The 23,696-nt window shown below is 57.4% G+C and overlaps 2 pseudogenes; both read left to right on the forward strand.

Annotated features, from left to right (window-relative positions):
- Positions 1-901: 901 nt before the first annotated feature.
- LOC144372879 (ribosome quality control complex subunit TCF25-like) lies at positions 902-18,216 on the forward strand (annotated as a pseudogene).
- An 891-nt stretch (positions 18,217-19,107) lies between these two features.
- Positions 19,108-22,822, forward strand: LOC144372878 (tubulin beta-4 chain pseudogene; annotated as a pseudogene).
- The last annotated feature ends 874 nt before the right edge of the window (positions 22,823-23,696 follow it).

The following is a 23,696-nucleotide window of genomic DNA, read 5'->3' on the forward strand; positions in this document are numbered from 1 at the left end:
CGAGAACAGGTGAGCTGCCTCTCCTGAGGGCAGCCCTCCCTGTGGGCCTGGGATACTTCTGCAGGCCTCACAGGCCTGTGTCTTGATTCTTAAATCAGTGATGCTTAAGTCAGATTAAGCCTGACAGAGCAGACCTGGGTCTATGCTCTGCTTTATGACATTTCTGTGCTGACCACCTCTGGCATCAGCCCCGAGGCAAGCCTGCATGACCGCAGCAGTCTTCCTGCTGTCCTGTGTGTATTCTTGCTGCTCTGGGCAGCGCTGCTTGGCTGTGGCATGGCCCCCACCTTATGGCCACCATGCCCTGTCTCAGTGCAGCAATGTGGCTGCACTGGGCACTCTATCTAGACTTTCTCCACTGGTTTCTTTTTCTAGTAAACTCTCAGTTCTAAAAATAAGTCTACAGGATGACTAAAGTCACATAGCTTTATGTACCCAACAGTAGCGCCATTGAAATTTGAAGGTAAATTAAGATCATAATTATAACCGTTTTTAGCTCATTTCCCTTGAATAACAAGTAGCAAACCAAAAGCAAGATAATGATTTCAAAAAGCTTGGTTTTCAGGGAGCTGAGGCTGTAGCTCAGTGGCAGAGCTCTTGCCTAGCACATGAGAAGCACTGGTTTGATCTTCAGCAGCACCACATAAAAATAAATAAAATAAAAAATATTCTGTCCATCTACAACAACAAAATTTTCTTAAACCCTTTTTTTAAATATTTATTTTTTAGGTGTAGATGGACACAACACAGTGCCTTTTTTAATGTGATGCTGAGGATCAAACCCGGGTCCCGCCTGTGCTAGCCGAGCGCTCTACAGCTGAGCCACAATCCCAGCCCCAACAACAAAAATTTTTTAAATACTTTCAGTACATTTGTGTGTGTTCAGCTCTTCAGACATACACAAAGCTTCTCCCCAGACACAAAAGGCATTCGCAGACTCGTATGATGACCTGGACACTGGCGTGGAGCCAGGTGGCTCTCAGAGGCTGCTCTGCTGTTTGCTGCCACTTGAACTCACATGGACCTTTTTGGATGTAGGAGCTTCTACCTGGCCCTCTACAAGCAGATGAGCTTCCTGGAGAAGCGTGGCTGCCTGTGCACCACACTGGAGTTCTGCAAGCTCATCCTAAGGTGAGTGTCCACCAGGGATCCACTCCTGCCAGTCCTCATGGCAGGGGCTTCTGTGCTGCAGAGACCCTAGGCCCTGACATTTTCCTTGCTCTCTTTGCTCTTCCCTCACTGTGCTGCCTGCGAAGCCTTGAGCCACACGAGGACCCGCTGTGCATGCTGCTGCTTGTCGACCACCTGGCCTTGCGGGCCTGGAACTATGAGTACTTGATCCACCTCTTCCAGGAATGGGAGGTAGATGTGCGCTTGCAGTGTGACTAGTAGCCATGGTGAGGCCATGAAGCAGAGCCAGGGTGGGTTCCAGGGGCCTCCTGCCCTCTAGTCTCCCTCAATTATGCTGTTGAGCAGAATCAGGTCTTTCCAGAGGGAAGCAGCCTGGCATCAGAACCCCAAGATGAGCACACAACTGCATCGAGTGTGCGTGTAGAGATGGTACTTAGTAATGGACAGTCAGGCAGACCACAGAGCTGGGCGTGCTAGGCACAGAAAGGGACAGCCACTCAGTGAGGGAAGTTGTGATGCAGGGCTGACAGGGACCCTAGGTCCTGAGTGTGGGGACAACAGTCTGGGTAGTCATGATTGGTTACATGTTCCAGGTCAGAGTCGCACATAAATGCCACCTGCCATCCTGGGGCCCCCAGACCCAGGAGAGTGGGGTTTGTCTTGGGCTCCACTGAGTGCTATAGAGCATGCACTATCTTGCTACAGGTGGGGTTTGCACACAAGTCAAAGCAGCAGTATAGGTGTTTTGGGTCAGGCTCCACGTGTGAAGATCAGTCTCACTTCTTGCTTTAATGTAGCTGCTGCAAACTGAGTGGGACAAACAGCTGAACAGAGCTTGTCCAGAGGGGGCTCAGGCCTAGGAGGGGAGGAGGGGGAGGAGCCTGTACTTGTTCTACTTTTCTGCTTGAACCTTTCACAGTACATATTTTTCATGAATAAAGAAATACATTTTTCATAAAAAAAGTAATGAAAAACAGGTAAATCATTTAAAATCACATAACTCTTTATACAGTTGGCCAAGAAGTCTCACTTCCAGGGATCTAGTTTACAGAGATTCCAGGAGCTCAGGAGAATGGCTATAAGAAACCCACGGGGTCCCCAGAACCAGCCACAGAAGAACGTTTGTGGTGGTTTATAAGATTACAGAACTCTGTGGAGATGAGCATTCCCTGTTAATGGAAAAGCATGGAATAGATCATGTCTGTTACATCGCACACAGAGAAAGGCGGGGAAATGTTTGAAGAGGGTAGTGACCCCTCTAGGTGGGGGCAGTCATAGCTTGGCTGCCTTAACTCTGGACCCTGCTGTGTGGGGAGAGGGAGTCGCTCCTGTCCCCCACAGTGCTGAGCCTGAGGGGCTCAACAGAGCTCTTTTCCCACTGACGTTGCCCTTCTGCACATTGAAGACCCCCAGGTGGAGCAAGTCCTCCATCCAGGTGTGGGGGTGGCCCGCTTTGTCAGCTCACTGTGGTGCACCTGGTCCTCACAGAGGGCAGGCCCCTCACCTGGCCTCTTGCTCCCTTGTAGGCTCATCAGAACCTGTCGCAGCTCCCAAATTTTGCCTTCTCGGTTCCATTGGCATACTTCCTATTGAGTCACAGACAGACCTCACCCAGCATGAGCTCAGCTTTGCCAGAGAGAAGGCCTCCCTCTTGATCCAGCAGGCACTCACCATGTTCCCTCGAGGTAGGTACCACGCTGGCCTGTGAAGTGGTTCTTCCTGAGGGTGGAGACCTGGTCCCAGCCCTGTCTTGTGCTTAAAGAAAGATGTGTTCTCCAGCCAGCCTAAAAACTGCTGATGTTGCAGTTAGCTGATTATCCACCTCAGCGGGCCAACTGCACGCCAGCCAGGTGGGAGGGGGCTTTGGGTGAGGGACAAACTGTATGTCCACTAACTTTGCTGTTAGTTACAGGGCAGGAGAGAGATACAGGGTATGCACATTGGTGTTTAGTGTTAGGGAGAGAAACAGCAGCAGAGGGTTGAGCGGGGCCTGGACCTGATCCAGAGGCAGTATGTGGCATGGCCCTGCATTTCCAGGGTGCCCCCCCGCCACACTAGGCCTCTATCTGCACCCAGGGCAGGTCCAGGGGGCTGCTACCTACTCAGGCGGCAGGTAGGGAACCTTCTCCACAAGCACACAGGAAGTGAACCTCTAGAGGAGGCCGTCCTTGTGCTTGAGGGTAGGAGTGTTTTTTGTGACAGAGGTGTGCACACAATCGGTGACAACCCCTCTGAGGGGAAGTCCCAGAGTCAGCACTGCTTTGTTGGCTCTGATGAAGCCATAGAGAGGCCCCAGCAATGGGTGGACGCGAGCACAGGCAGACCCACCTGCAGTGTCCAGAGCTCCCTGTCAGGAGCAGAGCCAGCTCACCAACTCAGGGCTCAGCCCATCATCCCAGCAGCCACCTCTGTCCCCCTTGGGTTCGATGCAACTGGGAGCCCTCGGTAGGCCAGACAAGGTGGGGGACACAGAGCCACAGGGCCCACGTTGAATAACAGAGCTGCCATGGCTATCCCTCAGGAGAGACCCTACTGCGGCTTGTCCCTGGGAGACAGTTGGTAGGCCGGCTTTCCCACCAGCTGCCTCTGGCAGGGTCTCGGCATGTGGGCAGTGTAGGGAAGCCCTGCCTACTCAGCCGGAGAGTACTGCATGGGGACAGTACTAGAGCTGGAGAGGCCCTGACCCAGAGGACTGGACACCCAGAGCCCGTGACCATGTGTTGGCCACTGTCCTTACGCTGGGGCCCTGTGGGGTCACCTCCTCCAGGGCACTGGCCGACCCACTCCCATCAGTCTGTCCTAGGGTCTGTTGCTCATGCTTGAAGGGTGATGGCAAGTCTCCCTGAGATGTGGAAGGGCACTTGAAGGACAAGGGTCTGCCTCCAGGGTGCAGAGAGGTACCTGCTCATCCTTTGTGGACCCCCATCCTCAGCCACTCCCCCTGCAGCAGCTCAGAACGCTGGTCAGACTCAAGGACCCCGTAGCCTTGCAGCCTCTGTGACGTCATGACTCCAGTCGTGTCTGTGATCAGGGCCCACAGGGCCCCGGGTCCTTATCCTGGCCACTGAGCACCTGAGCCTCTGCTTCCTCCTGCAGTCCTCATGCTCTTGCTCGAGTACTGCAGTGTGTGGCCCGATGCCACTGTCTCCAATCACCGCTTCTTTGGACCAGATGCTGAGATAAGGTAGAGCCTTGGTGCCCTGCTGGGATAACACCTGGTGGGCATCCTCGTCGACTCCTGGGGGCCCTCGCTTACCTTCAGGGCAGTGGAGGGGTGGCAGGTGCGCTCTGCTCCGCAGGGTCAGGGTGGGTGTGTGGCTCTGTCTCCTGGAAACCTTCTTCAGCCTGGTGGCAATCTCGGAGACAGGAAACCCCTGGGGATGTTGGTTACTGTCCCCTAAGGAAGGCCTGGAGTCTGTGTCCACATATGGGTCACCTTACATCTGAAGAGAAACACTGGTGGATCAAGTAAATGGCCTCTGGCCTAAGACATGAGGTTCACCTGATGCCTTTTGACAGGAGTGGGCAGCAGGGCTTAAGGTCAGACAGCATGACCCACAGGCACTGGCTGTGGGCAGAGGGTCTCTCGTTGCTGGTATGTTCCACATTCTGCATTGGCACATATCACCTTTTTCATGTTTCTCATAAAAATACAGAGGAGACAGCCAGGTGTAGTGGCACAGCCTATGATGCCAGCAATGCTGGAGGCTGAGGAGGGGGATTCAGCCTCAACAACTCAGCGAGACCCTGTCTCAAAGGAAAAATAAAGGGGGCTGCAGTTGTGGTTCAGTGGTGGAGCACTTGCCTTGAACTTGTGAGGCACTGGGTTTGATCCTCAGTACCACATAAAAATAATAATAAAATAAAGATACTGTGTCCATTTAGAACTAAAAATATATATAAGATATGAAAAATAAAAAGGCTGGGGATGTGGCTTAGTGGTAGAGTACCCCTGGGTTCAATCCCCAGTACCAGAAATAAACAGAAAACATAAATGAAAGAAAAACATGTTATGGGGGTCCACCCCAGAATCCCCGTCCCCTAGGCAGCCTTCGTCCTCTGCACTTGCTCTCTACAGACACACATGTACACTGAGCAACTCAGTCAGCTGAGGAGCGCAGACAGCACCAATTCAAAGTCCAGACCTGTATACCCTCCCTTCAGGAGGTGAACTATCCATCAGTAGCTGAGAGACAGCCTCTTTTTGCTCTAGAAGGTCCTGCTGGGGGGTCTGCTCACAGGCTTTGCTCCCACAGTCAGGCCCCACCATGGCTCAGGCATTGCTCCCAAAGCCAGCCCTCATCCTGCACCCTGATGTTGCTCCCACAGCCAGCTCCCTATCCCTGACCTTGGCTTTGCTCCCACAGGCAGCCCCCTGCCCTTACGCTGGCCTTGCTGTACCCAGCTCCCCATCCCTGACCTTGGCCTTGCTCCACCCAGTTTCCCATCCCTGACCCTGGTCTTCCTCTCACAGCCAGTCCCCCATCTCTGACCCAGGCCTTGCTCCGACCAGCTCCCGATCCCTGACCCTTGCCTTGCTCCCACAGCCAGCTCCCCATCCCTGACCTTGGCCTTGCTCCACCCAGTCCCCCATCCCTGACCCTGGTCTTCCTCTCACAGCCAGTCCCCCATCTCTGACCCAGGCCTTGCTCCGACCAGCTCCCGATCCCTGACCCTTGCCTTGCTCCCACAGCCAGCTCCCCATCCCTGACCTTGGCCTTGCTCCACCCAGCTCCCCATCCCTGACCCAGGTCTTGCTCAACAGCCAGCGCCCCATCCGTGACCTTGGCCTTGCTACACCCAGCTCCCCATCCATAACTCTGGCCTTCCTCCCACAGCCAGCTCCCTATCCCTGACCTTGGACATGCTCCACCCAGCTCCCCATCCCTGACCCAGGTCTTGCTCCCATAGCCAGTCCCCCATCCCTGACCCAGGCCTTGCTCCACCCAGTTCCCCATCCCTGAACCAGGCTTGCTGCCACAGCCAGCGCCGCATCCCAGACCCAGTCCTTGCACCACAGCCAGCCAGCCATCCCTAACCAAGGGCTTGCTCCACAGCCAGCTCCCCATCCCTGACCGTGGCCTTGCCCCACCCAGGTCCCCATCTCTGACCCAGGCCTTGATCCACCCAGCTCCCCATCCCTGATCTTGGCGTTGCTCTGCCCAACTCCCGATCCCTGACCCAGGCCTTGCTCCCACAGCCAGCCCCCTGCCCGGACCCTGGCCTTATTCCCACAGCCAGCGCCCCATCACTAACCCTAGCCTTGCTCCACCCAACTCCCCATCCCTGGCATTGGACTTGCTCCACCCAGCTCCCCATCCCGGACCCAGGCCTTGGTCCCACAGCCAGTTACCCATCCCTGACCAAGGCCTTACTCCACCCAGCTCTCCATCCCTGAACCTGGCCTTTCTCCCACAGCCAGTCCCCCATCCCTGACCCAGGCCTGGCTCCACCCATCTCCCCATCCCTGACCCTGGACTTATTCCCACACCCAGCCCCCGATCCCTGACCCAGGCCTTGCTCCAACAGCAAGCTCCACATCCCTGACCTTGAACTTGCTCCACCCAGCTCCCCATCCCTTACCCAGCTATTGCTCCCACAGCTAACCCCCAACCCTTACTCAGGCCTTGCTGCACCAAGCTCCCCATCCCTGACACAGGCTTGCTCCCAAAGCCAGCCCCCCATCTCTGACCTTGGCTTTGCTCCACCCAGCACCACATCCCTGACCCAGGGCTTGATCCCACAGCCAGCCGCCAATCCCTAACCCAAGCCTTGCTCTCACAGTCAGCCCCCCATCCCTGACCCAGGACTTGCTCCACAGCCAGCCCCCCATCCCTGATCCACACCTTGCTCCACAGCCAGCTCCCATGCCCTGACGCAGGCCTTGCTCCAACCAGCTTCCCATCTCTGACCCAGGCTTGCTCCCACAGCCAGATCCCCACCCTGACCCTGGTTTGCTCCACCCAGCTCCTCATCCCTGACCCAGGTCTTGATCCACCGAGCTCCCCATCCCTGACCTTGGCCTTACTCCACCTAGCTCCTCATCCCTGACCCAGGCCTTGTTACCAAGCCAGTCCCCCCATCCCTGACCCAGGCCTTGCTCCATCCGGCTCCCCATCCCTGACCCTGGCCTTGCTCCCACAGCCAGTCCTCTATTCCTGACCCAGCCTTTGCTCTACCCAGCTCCCCATCCCTGACCCAGGTCTTGCTCCCACATCCAGCTCCCCATCCCTGATCTTGACCTTACTCCACCCAACTCCCATGCCTGTCCCAGGTCTTGCTCCCACAGCCAGTCCCCTGCCCTGACCATGGCCTAGTTCCAACACCCAGCTCCTCATCCCTGACTTTGGCCTTACTCCACCCAGCCCCACATCCCTGACCCTGGCCTTGCTCCACAACCAGCTCCCCATCCCTGACCCAGGCCTTGCTCCACCCAGCTCCCCATCTCTGACCCAGGCTGGCTCCCACAGCCAGCTACCCATCCCTAACATTGGCCTTGCTCCACCTAGTTCCTCATCCCTGAACCGGGCCTTGTTCCCACAGCCAGTCCCCAATCCCTGACCCAGGCTTTGCTCCACTGAGCTCCCATCACTGACCCTGGCATTGCTCCACCCAGCTCCCTATCCCTGACCCAGGCCTTGATCCCACAGCCAGCCCCCATCCCTGACCCAGGCCTTGCTCCACCCAGCTCTCCATCCCTGACACAGTCCTTTCTCCACCCAGCTCCCCATGCCTGACCCAGGTATTGCTCCCAGAGCCAGCCCCCCATCCCTGACCCAGGCCTTGCTCCACCCAGCTCCTCATCCCTGACCCAGGTCTTGATCCACCCAGCTCCTCATCCCTGACCTTGGCCTTGCTCCACATAGCACCTATTCCCTGACAAAAGGCCTTGATCCACCCAGCTCTCCATCCCTGACCCTGGCCTTGCTCCCACAGCCAGTCCCCTATCCCTAACCCAGGCTTTGCTCTACCCAGCTCCGCATCCCTGACCCAGGGCTTGCTCCCACATTCAGCCCCCCATCCCTGACCTTGGCCTTGCTCCACCTAACTCCCATCTCTGTCCCAGGTCTTGCTCCCACAGCCAGTCCCCTGACCTGACCATGGCCTAGTTCCCATACCCAGCTCCCCATCCCTGACCCAGGCCTTGCTCCCACAACCAGCGGCCCATCCCTGACCCAGGCCTTGATCCACCCAGCTCCCCATCTCTGACCCAAGGTTGCTCCCACAGCCAGCTCCCATTCCTGACCCTGGCCTTGCTCCACCCAGCTCCTCATCCCTGACCCAGGCCTTGTTCCCACAGCCAGTCCCCCACCCCTGACCCAGGCCTTGCTCTCAAAGCCAGTCCCACATCCCTGAACCTGGCCTTGTTCCCACAGCCAGTACCCAATCCCTGACCCAGACCTTGCTCCACCTAGCTCCCCATCTCTGACCCAGGCCTTGCTTCACCCAGCTCCCCATCTCTGACCCAGGCTTGCTCCCACAGCCAGCTCTCAATCCCTGACCCTGGCCTTGCTCCACCCAGCTCCCAACCCTGACCCAGGTCTTGATCCACACAGCTCTCCATCCCTGAACTTGGCCTTGCTCCACTCAGCTCCTCATTTCTGACCCAGGCATTGTTTCCACAGCCAGTCCCCAATCCCTGATCCAGGCTTTGCTCCACCCAGCTCCCATCCCTGACCCTGGCCTTGCTCCACCCAGCTCCCCATCAGTGACCCAGGCCTTGATCCCACAGCCAGTCCCCCATCCCTGACCCAGGCCTTGCTCCCAAAGCCAGTCCCACATCCCTGAACCTGGCCTTGTTCCCACAGCCAGTCCCCAATCCCTGACTCAGACCTTGCTCCACCCAGCTCCCATCCCTGACTCTGGCCTTGTTCCACACAGCTCCACATCACTGACCCAGGTCTTGTACCACCCAGCTCCCCATCCCTGACCTTGGCCTTGCTCCACCCAGCTCCCCATCCCTGACACAGGCCTTGCTCCCACAGCCAGCCCCCTGCCCTGACTCTGGCCTTATTCCCACAGCCAGCTCCCCATCCCTGACCCTGGCCTTGCTCCACCCAGTTTCCCATCCCTGACCTTGGTCTTGATCCACCCAGCTCCTCATCCCTGACCCAGGCCTAGTTCCCACAGCCAATCCCCCATCAGTGACCCTGGCCTTGCTCCACCCAGCTCTTCATCCCTGACCCTGGCCTTGCTCCCACAGCCAGTCTCCCATTCCTGACCCAGGCCATGCTCCACCCAGGTCCCCATCCCTGACCCAGGCCTTGCTCCCACACCCAGCTCCCCATCCCTGATGTTGGCTTTGCTCTACCCAGCTCCCATCCCTGACACTGATCTTGATCCCACAGCCAGCCCCCTGCCCTGACACTGGCCTTGCTCTACCCAGCTCCCCATCCCTGACCCTGGCCTTGCTCCATCCAGTCGCCGATCCCTGACCCTGGCCTTCCTCACAAAGCCAGTCCCCCATCCCTGACCCAGGCCTTGCTCCGACCAGCTCCCGATCCCTGACCCTGGCCTTACTCCCACAGCCAGCTCCCCATCCCTGACCTTGGCCTTGCTCCACCCAGCTCCCCATCCCTGACCCAGGTCTTGCTCACACAGCCAGAGCCTCATCCGTGACCTTGGCCTTGCTACACCCAGCTCCCCATCTGTAACCCTTGCCTTGCTCCCACAGCCAGCTCCCTATCCCTGACCTTGGACATGCTCCACTCAACTCCCCATCCCTGACCCAGGCCTTGCTCCACCCAGCTCCCGATCCCTGACCCTGGCCTTACTCCCACAGCCAGCTCCCCATCCCTGACCTTGGCCTTGCTCCACCCAGCTCCCCATCCCTGACCCAGGTCTTGCTCACACAGCCAGAGCCTCATCCGTGACCTTGGCCTTGCTACACCCAGCTCCCCATCTGTAACCCTGGCCTTGCTCCCACAGCCAGCTCCCTATCCCTGACCTTGGACATGCTCCACTCAGCTCCCCATCCCTGATCCAGGTCTTGCTCCCATAGCCAGTCCCCCATCCCTGACCCAGGCCTTGCTCCACCCAGCTCCCCATCCCTGACCCAGGTCTTGCTCCCATAGCCAGCCCCCCATCCCTAACCCAGGCCTTGTTCCACCCAGCTCCCCATTCCTGACCCAGGTCTTGCTCTCATAGCCAGCCCCCCATCCCTGACCCAGGCCTTGCTCCACCCAGCTCCCCATCCCTGACCCAGGCTTGCTCCCACAGCCAGCCGCCCATCCCAGACCCAGTCCTTGCACCACAGCCAGTCGCCCATACCTAACCAAGGCCTTGCTCCATAGCCAGCTCCCCATCCCTGACCCAGGCCTTGCTCCAACCAGCTCCCCATCCCTGACCCTGGCCTTGCTCCACCCAGGTCCCCATCTCTGACCCAGGCCTTGATCCACCCAGCTCCCCATCCCTGACACTGGCCTTATTTCTACACCCAGCCCCCGATCCCTGACCCAGGCCTTGCTCCCACAGCAACCTCCACATCCCTGACCTTGAACTTGCTCCACCCAGCTCACCATCCCTTACCCAGGTCTTGCTCCCACAGCCAGCCCCCCAACCCTTACCCAGGCCTTGCTGTACCCAGCTCCCCATCCCTGACACAGGATTGCTCCCAAAGCCAGGCCCACATCTCTGACCTTGGCTTTGCTCCACCCAGCTCCCCATCCCTGACCCAGGCCTTGATCCTACAACCAGCCCCCAATCCCTGACCCAAGCCTTGCTCCCACAGCCAGACCCCATCCCTGACCCAGGCCTTGCTCCACAGCCAGCCCCCCATCCCTGATCCACACCTTGCTCCACAGCCAGCTCCTATTCCCTGACCCAGGCCTTGCTCCACCCAGCTCCCCATCTCTGACCCAGGCTTGCTCCCACAGCCAGCTCCCCACCCTGACCCTGGCCTTGCTCTACCTAGCTCCTCATCCCTGACCCAGGTCTTGATTCACCCACCTCCCCATCCCTGACCTTGGCCTTGCTCCTCCTATCTTCTCAACCCTGACCCAGGCCATGTTACCACAGCCAGTCCCCCATCCCTGATCCAGGCCTTGCTCCACCCGGCTCCCCATCCATGACACTGGCCTTGCTCCCATAGCCAGTCCCCTAACCCTGACCCAGCCTTTGCTCTACCCAGATCCCCATCCCTGACTCGGGTCTTGCTCCCATCTCCAGCTCCCCATCACTGACCTTGGCCTTGCTCCACCCAACTCCCATCCCTGTCCCAGGTCTTGCTCCCACAGCCAGTCCCCTGCCCTGACCATGGCCTAGTTCCAACACCCAGCTCCCCATCCCTGACCTTGGCCTTACTCCACCCAGCCTCCCATTCCTGACCATGGCCTTGCTCCACAACCAGCTACCCAATCCTGACCCAGGCCTTGCTCCACCCAGCTCCCCATCTCTGACCCAGGCTTGCTCCCACAGCCAGCTCTAAATCCCTGACCCTGGCCTTGCTCCACCCAGCTCCCAACCCTGATCCAGGTCTTGATCCACACAGCTTCCCATTCCTGACCTTGGCCTTGCTCCACCCAGCTCCTCATCCCTGACCCAGGCCTTCTTCCCACAGCCAGTCCCCAATGCCTGACCCAGGCTTTGCTCCACTCAGCTTCCATCCCTGACCCTAGCCTTGCTCCATCCAGCACCGGATCCCTGACCCAGGCCTTGATCCCACAGCCAGTCCCCCATCCCTGACCCATGCCTTGCTCCACCCAGCTCCCCATCCCTGACCCAGGCCTTGTTCCCACAGCCAGTCTCCCATTCCTGACCCAGGCCTTGATCCCACAGCCAGCCCCCCATCTCTGATCCAGGCCTTTCTCCACCCAGCTCTCCATCCCTGACCCTGGCCTTGCTACCACAGCCAGTCCCCCATCCCTGAGGCAGGCCTGCCTCCACCCAGTGCCCCAACCGTGACCCAGGCCTTGCTTTCACAGCCAGCTCCCCATCCCTGACCTTGGCCTTGCTCCACCCAGCTCCCCAACCCAGACCCTGGCCTTGCTCCCAAAGCCAGTCCCCCATCCCTGACCCTGGCCTTGCTCCACCCAGCTCCCGATCCGTGACCCAGGTCTTGCTCCCAGAGCAAGCCCCCCATCCCTTACCCAGGCCTTGCTCCACTCAGCTCCCCATACCTGACACAGGATTGGTCCCAAAGCCAGCCACCCATCTCTAAACTTGGCCTTGCTCCACCCAGCTCTCCATCCCTGACCCAGGCCTTGATCCCACAGGCAGCCCCCAATCCCTGACCCAAGCCATGCACCACCCTGCTCCCCATCCATGACCCAGGCTTGTTCCCACAGCCAGCTCCCCATCCCTGACCATGGCATTGCTCCACCCAGCTCCTCATCCCTCACCCAGGTCTTGATCCACCCAGCTCCTCATCCTTGACCCAAGCCTTGCTCTACCTGGCTCTCCATCTCTGACCCTTGCCTTGCTCCCACAGCCAGTACCCTACCCCTAACCTAGGCTTTGCTCTATGCAGCTCGGCATCCCTGACCCAGGTCTTGCTCCCACATCCAGCTCCCCATCCCTGACCATGCCTTGCTCCACCGAACTCCCATCCCTGTCCCAGGTCTTACTCCCACATCCAGTCCCCTGACCTGACCATGGCCTAGTTCCCACACCCAGCTCCCCATCCCTGACCTTGGCCTTCCTCCACCCAGCCCGCAATCCCTGACCCTGGCCTTGCTCCACGCAGCTCCCAACCCTGACCCAGGTCTTGATCCACACAGCTCCCCTTCCCTGATGCTGGCCTTGCTCCACCCAGCTCCTCATCCCTGACCCAGGCCTTGTTCCCACAGCCAGTCCCCCATCCCTGACCCAGGCCTTGCTCCCAAAGCCAGTCCCACATCCCTGAAAATGGCCTTGTTCCCACAGCCAGTCCCCAATCCCTGACCCAGGCCTAGCTTCACCCAGCTCCCCATCCCTGACCTTGGCCTTGCTCCACCCAGCTCCTCATTCCTGACCAGGCCTTGTTCCCACAGCCAGTCCCCAATCCCTGACCCAGGCTTTGCTCCAAGCAGCTCCCATCCCTGACCTGGCCTTGCTCCACCCAGCTCCCCATCCCTGACCCAGGCCTTGCTCCACCCAGCTCCCCATCCCTGACACAGGCTTGCTCCCAATGCCAGCCCCCCATCTCTGACCTTGGCCTTGCTCACCCAACTCCCCATCCCTGACCCAGGCCTTGATCCCACAGCCATCCCTGATCCAGGCTTCTCCACCCAGCTCTCCATCCCTGACCCTGGCCTTGCTCCCACAGCCTGTTGCCCATCCCTGAAGCAGGACTAACTCCACCCAGTTCTCCAACCCTGACCCAGGCCTTGCTCCCACAGCCAGCTCCTTATCCCTGACCTTGGTCTTGCTCCCACAGCCAGTCCCCCATCCCTGACCCTGGCCTTGTTCCACTCAGCTCCCCATCCCTGACGCTGGCCTTGCTCCACCCAGCTCCCCATCCCTGACCCAGGTCATGCTCCCAGTGCCAGCCCCCCATCCCTGACAAATGCTTGCTCCCAAAGTCAGCCCTCCATCTCTGACCTTGGCCTTGCTTCACCCAGCTCCCCATCCTTGACCCAGGCCTTGATCCCACAGCCAGCCCCCCATCCCTGACCCAGGCCTTGCTCTACCCAGTTCCCCATCCCTGACCCAGGCTTGCTCCCACAGCCAGCTTCCTATCCCTGACACAGGTCTTGCTCCACCTAGCTCCTCATCCCTGACCTTGGCCTTGCTCCACCCAGCTCCCCATCCCTGACCTTGGCCTTGCTCCACCCAGCTCCCCATCCCTGACACAGGCCTTGCTGTACAACCAGTCTCCCATCCCTGATCCAGGCCTTGCTCCACCCAGCTCCCCATCCCTGACCCAGGCCTTGCTCCCATACCCAGCTCCCCATCCCTGACCTTGGCCTTGCTCCACCCAGCTCCCATCCCTCACCCAGGTCTTGCTCCCACAGCCAGTCCCCTGCTCTGACCATGGCCTAGTTCCCACTCCTAGCTCCCCATCCCTGACCTTGACCTTCCTCCACCCAGCTCCCCATCTCTGACCTTGGCCTTGCTCCACCCAGCTCTCATCCATGTCCCAGGTCTTGCTCCCACAGCCAGTCCCCTGCCCTGACCATGGCCTTTTTCCCACACCCAGCTCCCCATCTCTGACCTTGGCCTTGCTCCACCCAGCTCTCATCCATGTCCCAGGTCTTGCTCCCACAGCCAGTCCCCTGCCCTGACCATGGCCTTTTTCCCACACCCAGCCCCCCATCCTTGACCCAGGCCTTGCTCCCACAGCCACCCCCCTGCCCTACCCAGCTGGTAAGTCTGTACCTTGGGAGGTCGCACTTCCTCTGGAAATAGCCTGCCACCATGAGCTGGCTGGAGGAAAATGTTCGCGAGGTTCTTCAGGCAGTGGACGCTGGGGACCCCACTGTGGAGGCTTGTGTGAACAGGTGAGATGCTGGGTATTCGTGCAGGTCAGCCCCTCCTGCCCTCTCTGGGCACCCTCTGATGTTAGATGCTGTGGGCCAGAGTGGTTTCATGTCTACTGCTGCTGGCATAGCCCTGCTCTCCTGTGGGTGAGCATGTAGACCCCAAGGCTGCTGCCACTGTCCAGGTGGGATTGAAGGTGTGGCATGGGTCTGCCCATATTCTGTCCTGCCTACTGCTGTGTGCCTGGTTCTCACATCTGCTATAGCAGGTGCCAGGCTCACACCTGCTGGCAGAGATAGCAGCAAGCAGCAGCCCTGGCCCACTTCCACCCACGGTCTGGCCTTTGGCCCTGTTAGCATTGTAGTCTGGGACTGCTGTGGCCAGGCTGGGTAGTACAGTGAGGACTCTGTGGTCTGTGCTGGCCAGGAGTCTCCCCTAACTGCCCAGAGGAAGCCCTCTGCTGTTTAAGTAAAATTGAAGAAATGATGGGAGAGTGGGGGCCCTGGAACCCTGGCCCTCACAGCCAGTATTCACTGTGCACTCATCTGTTCTCCACACTAGAGGGGATGTTTTAATGGGCAGGAGCACGTTCTGCTCCCTGTGCAACTTCTCCGCCCCACCGTGTCCAGCAGGGGCAGGCCCCGTGCCGCAGCTGTAGTGACACTTGGGTCCTTCAGAGACTCACTCAGCACACCATGGACTGACTGCCTGGCTGTCTGGGGGTGAAGCTGGAGATCCTTGGGAGATGGAGACCTGCCAGGGAGGAAGGGCTTAGCAGTTTGCAGGGTGGGCAATGGTTAATCTGTTGCTGTTTGCCCTGGCCTCAGGTGGAAGATGCTCTACCAGCGTGCACCCAGAAACATCCATCGCCATGTGATCCTCTCAGAGATCAGGGAGGCTGTTGCTGCGCTTCCCCCGGTAAGGAGGATGGCGTAATGGTGGGCTGTGTGACCGTTCCCCTCCTGCTCCTGGCAGCCCACAGGCAGGATGGTGGGTGAGGCCAAAGGGGGTATATGTACCTTCCCTCAGCCTACTGGGGTGCTGGTCAATCCAGGAGCAGCTGGACCCATAGTCTTGGCCCCACGTGCCTTGCTGGTGGCCAGGCCTGCATGCAACACTGCTGAGAGCAGGCTGCTGCTGTGGGGAAACCTCAGGGGCACCACAGGTCTGTAGGAAGAGGCAGGTCAGGGCGGCCAGGACAGGGGGTCCCTTGGGGCCCTCGACACCACTAATTTACCTAAGCTCCTCAGGACAGCACTGCCAACCTCTTCTGGCCAGGAAGGCTTGTTCTGATGAGTAGTGACAGCGTGGTGCTGGCAGGAGAGGGTAGAGAGGCTGGACAGGGCTGTGCCAGCTTTGTGTGACTTGTGGTTCAGCCCGTGCTGTGTGGCTTGGGCACCACAGTGAGTTTGATCATGGAATGCGTGGGCACTTCCTGTGTGCCTGACCTTTCCCACCATGCCTCTGCCCAGGGGCAGAAAGCCAAGCCCATTCCCTTTCTCTGTTGAGTGACCTGCCCCAGAAGGCTCTAGCATCACTGTTTCTCCCCTTTCTAAAGGATGTGACCACACAGTCTGTGACGAGGTTTGACCCTCTGCCTCCCCTGGACACCATCTACTCCTACGTCAGACCAGAGAGGTAATGCCCTCACCCCCACTGTGCTTGTGCAGACCCAGGTCAGTGCCTCGGGGCTCCCCCGGGCTCGATGCCCACCGAAGGCAGCCCAGAAGGCCAGCGGTCAGCCACAGGGAAGAGGGAGCAGCAGTGACACTCAGGACACAGCTGCCTTTGCACATATCCACCCAACTCTGAGCGTTTCTTTCCAGATTTTGTAGCAGGTACTAGAAACGCAGTGGGAAGCAGAATAAGAAGCCACTCGGCCTGTGGTCAGCTGCCGTGGTAGGAACAGATGAGAATTGTAGAACCTAGAGATAAGGGTAAGGTCCAAAGTGCACCGAGAGATACCCAGAGCAGCAGGAAGGCAGCAAGAAGGCCCGTGAGGCTGGGCAAGGAGAGTGGGTTGGTGGGACAGAAAGTGACAAAGAAACACATCAGAGCCCGCCTACAGGCTGCCCCCAGAGTGTGGGCAGCTTTCAGAGCCAACAAGAGCCCTTTCACCTTTACTTCTGGTGTTAGGGCCACACCTATAATCTCAGCTACTCAGGGCTGAGACCAGGAGGATCACAAGTTCAAGGCCAACAGCTTAGCAAGACCCTTTCTCAAAATCAAAAGGGCCATGGTTTAGCTCAGTGGCAGAGCACTAGCCTAGTATGTGTGACCTGGGTTCCATCCTGGCAGGGGAAAAATGTGCTGAGGAGCTGCTTGTCTGGGGTAAGCCCCAGAGCTGCTGGCGGCCCTCCCTTTTAAGGCAGGCTGCCTTCCAGCCCCACCTTTCCCCACCAACTTTGTAGAAGTTATAATGGGACTGTGTGTTCACAGTGAAGCCCATTGTGTCAAGCTCCCCAGTAGCTCAGGAGGAGGTCATTAGTCAGCGGTACAGAGGCACCCTGCTCTGCTCTCTGCCCACATGGGCTTTATCCTCCTCAGAGCATGGGTGTGGCCCTGGCATCCAGCAGACAGTGGCCGTGGCATCCCCTGCCTGTGGCTCTGTTCTCTGCTGGCCTTGTGCTGAAGGAAGTGTGCAACTGCTGCCCTTTTCTGTTTTGTGGTGCTGGAGATTGAACCTGGGTGCTCTACCCCTGAGCTGCAGCCCCAGCACTTTTTTAAATGTTGGGGCCATCTTGCTGATTTGCCCAGGTTGGCTTTGAACTCATGATCCGCCTACCTCAGCTTCCCAAGTTGCTGGCACAGGCATGGGCACCACGCCCAGTGAGACTGCAGTTCTTCTTGGAAACAAGGCCTGTCCATGGCAGAGGACAGCCTGGCTGTGGTCATTTCACAGACTAGGCTCCTTGAAGAGCCACCCCCGGGCCCCTTCCTTTCCTTCCCAGTTGTCCTTGGGTGTCCATGGCCCCTCCCCAAGCTGGACCCTGACCTGCGTTGGAAGGAGTCAAGGGGAGTCTAGCTTTGTTTTATGACTTCTCTTGACTTCCTGTTTCAGGTTAAGTCCTGTCAGCCATGGAAACATGGTTGCCCTCTTCTTCCGGTCAGCTTCTGTGCTGAGTGGTTCAAGCCAGTCGTCTGCATGCAGATGTCCAACGTCAGCACCATGCTGGGCAGTGCAGGAGCGGGGCCAACAGCTCCTGGGAGCCGCAGGGCTGCTCGGCCCCTGCCTTGCACTGGCCTGGGTAGACATGTGCCTTTGGTTTTTCAGAGCTTCATGTCCTCGACAGGGACCTGAGGAGGGTCCAGGTCCCGTGCTGGGGTGCAGGCCACCCCGGGCTTGATGACGCATCTCCCTGCTTGGGCCCCAGGTCCCCAGTCCCAGCACAGAGAGGCCCTGCTCAGACATGTCTCGCTGCTGCAGGGGGAGAGGCCAGTGGAAGGAGTGCCTGGGGGTCTGAACCACAACCAAGGCTTGAACCGGTTGATGCTGGCCATGCGAGACATGATGGCCAACTTCCACTTCAATGACCTGGAGGTGTCGCGGGAGGACAACCCCAGGGGGAGGGGGACTGGGACTGAGCCACTTAGGCTGCTGCGCCCAGCGCTGTGTAATTATGTTCCTGATTCTGTTCTGGTCTGGATTGACCAGTCCCCTGAAGTAGAAGTGCGGGATGTACCATCTGCCGTGTCTTCTGTTCCCTGCAAACATGGATGGGTTTCTTCCCTGCTGCGGGGGCTCCTCCTCCAACACTCAACTCCACCTCAGCACTCAGGAGTCCAGAGCCAGCCCTGGCCCATGTGCGGCCCACACCAGAATCTGGAACACAGGGCTCCAGGGGGATCCCTGGTGGTGTGGGATCTCCAGGCTTGTATTAAGAAGAGATGTCTACATGGCTGGCCTTCAGGCCACAGCCCAGTTCTTTTCGAGCAGTTGGGGATAATGTGGGGGGGGTCCCTCAGCTGGACACTGCAGCCTCTCCAAACTTTCGAGTTTTGAACTTTCTGAGCACACATTCTACCTTGGAGCTACAGCCCCAGCCCGGTACTGTATTAGGAAACTGGAGGGCTGAGACGAAGCTGAGGGGTAGAGCACTGGGCTGGCATGTACAAGGCTCTGGACCCCATCCCCAGCACAGGAGGGAAGGAAGGCAGGAGGGAGAGGAGGAGACAGGGAGAGAAAAAAAGGAAGCTGGGAAGCTTCAGGGGCAGTGTCCAGAGGTGAAGGAGAAGCCCAAAAAGCAAGTTTAGGAAGAAAGTTGTTGAGGGTAGATTGGGGGTATAGGACAAGTTAATGGACATTTGTTCTGGGGATAACTGGGAGCTCCAATAAGACCCCCAGGTTGGCTCACAGCTGGCCACACAGCCAGGGCACACCAGAGCCTCAGCGTCATTGTGCCTAACCACTGGAGGGACAGATCATGTGACCCAAGCCAGGCATGTTGGCCACACCTGTAATCCTGTAATCCCAGCAACTGTGGAGGCTGAGGTCAGGGCTAGGGATGTAACTCAGGGATACCATGTTTTTCAGTCCCTAGTAACCAACAGAGGAATATCCTGTCTAGGTCTGGAAAGGTCAGGAAATTGAGGGGTTGTGAACTGTGCCAGTTCTCTCCTGGGCCCCCTTCACAGTGCTGATCTTCTGCCCCAAGAGGGGCCAGGAAGAGGCGCAGTCCCAAATTTCAATGTTGGCCTAACGGGGTTTGGTAGGGGATTGCACCCATCTTCAGGTTGGGCAGCACCCGAGCTTCCACAGCTGGGGTGGTCTGTGGGGGCAATGTACTGAGAAAGGGATTGTTCTCTGAAAATGACAGGCAAGCAGGGTACCTTTCCTCTTCCTGCCTTCAATCCAGATATGTGATATCTGGAGCCACAGCAGTGATCCTGCATCCAGGAGCCAGGGAACTCTGAAATGGATGGCCAGCACTCTAGCATTAAAGCAGAGAGAAGGGCCCTGGGCTCGAGGGACCCGCTCAGCTGCAGGCCTGCTTCCTGAGGCCCTGAGCCCACAGCACCTCATGGTGCACTTGGGCTTAAGCAGTGCTACAGCTGAGCACGCTTCTAGAGTTGCTCACATCTCTGAACAGCCACGAAGGCCTAGCTGCCAAGCAGGCCTGGCTTCTCTTTGGACCACTTGGCCTCAGCAGGAGGACCTGTGTGATGGGCAGGGTGGCTGACCAGCTGTGGCCTTTCTCACCGAGCTAGACAAGGTGGGCACCCAGGAGCAAACCTCCCTGTCACCTTCCAGACAGGGACTTCAGAGGACGCTGACATTGCCAAGATGTGGCCAACGCCCTTCCTGAGAAGCTGTGCTTGAGCATGAGGGTCAGGTAGTGGCCCCACACTCCCCGTGTGGGGAAGGCCTGTCAATCCTCAACACCACATAAAAATAAAAAATAAACATATTGTGTCCACCTAAAAAAAATTATAAAAAATAAATATTTAAAGAAGAAGGCACCTCCTCTGAAGTCCCTCTGCAGTGCTCCGGCAGGTGCTGGTCTGGGCTGCAGACCCTCAGCCCTGGCGTGTCACCTCCTCCTCTTACCCCACAGGTCAGAGTGGGGCCGGCAACAACTGGGCCAAGGGCCACTACATGGAGGGCGCAGAGCTGGTGGACTCGGTCATAGATGTGGTGCGCAAGGAGTGCGAGAACTGCGACTGCCTGCAGGGCTTCCAGCTGACCCACTCGCTGGGCGGCGGCATGGGCTCGGGCATGGGCATGCTGCTCATCAGCAAGGTGCGAGAGGAGTACCCTGACCACATCATGAACACCTTCAGTGTGGTGCCCTCGCCCAAGGTGTCGGACACGGTGATGGAACCCTACAACGCCACGCTCTCCATCAACCAGCTGGTGGAGAACATGGACGAGACCTACTGCATCGACAATGAGGCGCTCTACAACATCTACACCCTCAAGCTAGCCACACCCACCTACGGGGAACTCAACCACCTGGTGTCTGCCACCATGAGCGGGGTCACCACCTCGCTGCGCTTCCCAGGCCAACTCAACGCCGACTTGCGCAAGCTGGCGGTGAACATGGTGCCCTTCTCTCTTGCATAACCTCCCAGCTTTGGAGTGCAGGAAGCCCATCTGAAGGTGAAGATATTCTGCACCTGACAAGTTGCATCTTCCAAAGAAGGCCACAGACCGGCTTCCACACCACAGGCCCAGCCACAGCCCTGCCACTCTCACCAAGAGAGTCTAACCCCTTCCTCTAGAACTCAGAATGGCCTTTTGTAAGAATAGCTGCAAAAACAAAACAACAACAAATACCCCAAAGAGAATGGTTGGGGTCCCCATCTGGGATAGGCACGTCTGGGTGAACATGATAAAAGGGTTCCTGTTTGATGCCAGTGGTTTGGGGTGGCCTTCTGGGTTAGTCAGCTTTTCCTCCCAATGACCAAAATGTCCAAGAAGAATTTTGAGGAGGAAAAGTTCATTTTGTTTCATGGTTTCAGGGTTCAGTCCCTGATTGGTCAACTCCATTGCTCTGGACCTGAACTGAGGCAGGACATCAAGGAGTAAGAGCCTAGCAGAGGGAAGCCAGGAAGGAGAGAGAGGGCAGGAGGAGCTTGGAACAAGATCTACAACTCTCCAGCCCTGCCCCACCGGGCTAGTTATCACCAGGAGCCCATCAAATTGCTAATCTGACTAGGTCACCATTTTACAATCAAATCATCCATCTCACCTCCTGCAGACCTCATGTGCATACCATAACAGCTGCTATATGGGGATGGACAGCCACTTTGTGCAGAAAGGAAAAGCAGAATTCTAGTTGGTTTTTCAAAGTTAAAGCAGAAGGGACTTCCTCATCACGAGCACAACTGGTGTGGTGAGGCTCCAGAAAACTGTTCTAGTCTCAGGTTCAGTTGTGTTGTGTGGATCTGTTTTGAGCAGGCATGTGGAGTTACTCGTGAGCTTAGCCCCCTCCCCCAAGACAATCACCTCCTATAACTTTCTTTTCTTTTTTGAGACATGGTCACCTTGGGTTGCCCAGGCTGGTCTTGAACCCCTGGGCTCAAGAGATCCTCCCTCCTCAGCCTCCTGAGCAGCTGAGACTACAGGTCAGAACCACCACCACAGCATTTTTGCAATTTTAATGTAACATCAGCAGTGTCTTTTAAGTGGTGAAGAAGAAAGAACTCCAAGTACCACACCATAACAAACAGGTGGGTGGGTCACAACTCTATGTGGGGAGAGAAGATCCAGTTGCAACTGGTGAATGGAATGTACCAGTTCTGATGCCACGCAGGATCTGGGCTAAGTCAAGGCACCCTTCTGCACAGCTCTGCCCTAGCACAGCTGCCTCCACCCCTGCGCTGAGTGGAGCTCAAGTGCCGTTTGGTACGCTCAAGCACATGGACAGCTCACTCCTAGTCACTGCGAGTGAAGGATATGGACAACAGGCCTCAGGGAACTTCCCTTACTGTCCCCCACATGCCCTCCTGCCCTGTCCTAAATGAGCTGGCCACCAGAACTCCTTCCACGACCTGGTGGTGCTAAGCCCTATAAAATCCAGCCCTTTGTTGCGGCCTGCCACAAATTTCCCCTCAGAAGTATGGTCCATGAAGGTCTGCCTCCATCCTCTTCTTCTTTTTGTATTCTTCCATGTGCTTTCTGTGAGAGTGGTGGCCAAGAGGGGTGGGGACAGAGAGCACCTCAGTTCCTCTTCTCTTCTGTTCACACTCACCGCAGGTCAGATGGGTGTCCAAAAGGGACTGATGGAGCTGCCACACTGTACAACTCCAGGTGGTCATAACTGAAGGAGAGAAGAGTGCCCCTGTAGTTGCACATGCACAAACTGTACCGTTGCCTACAGTCTGGGAGAATGGTAGCTCAAAGATGGTGAAGAGGCAGCTGGGCATCTCTCATCTGCACCCATGACTGAAATGCCTTTGACCAGTTCTGCTTTGATAAATCTGCTTCCAAGATAAAGAATGACCACTTTTCCACAGAGCTTTCTCTTTGTCAGGCTCTCTCCTAGGACTGTACACATACACCTCCCTGAACCTTCCCAACCTGCGCATGCTGCCCTGAGCAACTTTGGTCTGTCTCCCAGAGTTCCCAACACACCATAAATAAACAGACCATCAGAGAGGCCAGTGGAGCTTTACCCTGCTGCCATACAACAGGAACAAGCTTGACTCCTCTTTACTAGCTTGAGATACACTGTTTTGGCTGACCATATGTAAGTCCCCTCCTTCTGACCCAAACTGCAAGAATCCTGGACATGCTGACCACAGCTTCTGTGAGTGAGTCCCCCAATAAATTGTGCTCTGTACTACCCTAGACCTGGCTGCCTCTTTGTGGTCTTCTGACACCTCCTGGACAGTTCTCCCACTACAGGACTCAGTTTTTCCTTTGTCTGCATTTCACAGAGAAGATGAGGAGGCTCTTTGCTATCTTGTCCTGAGTCTTGGTGAAGGTTGTGTGTCTCCCCTCTGGGCTTACAGTGGCCAAACATCTGCTTCCTCCAGAGCACCTTCACCAATAAGAGCTGCAGCTTTGCTCCTATGGCCGAGGTGAGCCAGTACTCCTTGGCCACCTGTGCCTTTATTGTTCTGATTTTGAGACCAATCACTTCCTACCCCCTTACCCACCCTTAAGACCCACAAGCACCAGTGTATAGTGTGGGCTATGTGACAGGATGGGGAAGGGTCAGGGAGGGGAACCTGCCACCTACTAGCCCTCTCAGACATCTCTGTCTCTTGCAAAATTTCCCCCTCTGGGGGACTTCACCTAGCATTGTACTAGTGCTCCCCTCCTCCAGTGGGTGGCCATGGCCATTATTACCCATGGAAAACTGTAGCCCTGATGCTGACCTTTTCCATTCTTAGGAGCAGGATGATTGTCCGAAAACGAAGATTAACGAAAACAGAAAACACTGGGCTCACCAAGGTCACACTCAGAGTTAACTGAAACTGGCCAGCATGTCTCAGAAAGGGGGAGAATAAGTGTCCAGGCCCTCCTGGCATCCCTGCCATAGCCACCTGGATTACCCCTGACTGCAGAGTAGGCGGAACCCAGGGGAGTCTTCACCTACAGACGGTGGCTTTTAGAGAGGGGAAGGTGGGGGAGAGCTAGCAGACAGAACTGAAAAGAGGAAGGAGGCTTCTGAAAACAGGAGCATAAATGGGGTGGGGGTAGGAGGGATGGGGTTCAT

Source organism: Ictidomys tridecemlineatus, unplaced genomic scaffold, assembly GCF_052094955.1.
Source record: "Ictidomys tridecemlineatus isolate mIctTri1 unplaced genomic scaffold, mIctTri1.hap1 Scaffold_182, whole genome shotgun sequence".
In the NCBI taxonomy this organism is placed as follows: domain Eukaryota; kingdom Metazoa; phylum Chordata; class Mammalia; order Rodentia; family Sciuridae; genus Ictidomys; species Ictidomys tridecemlineatus.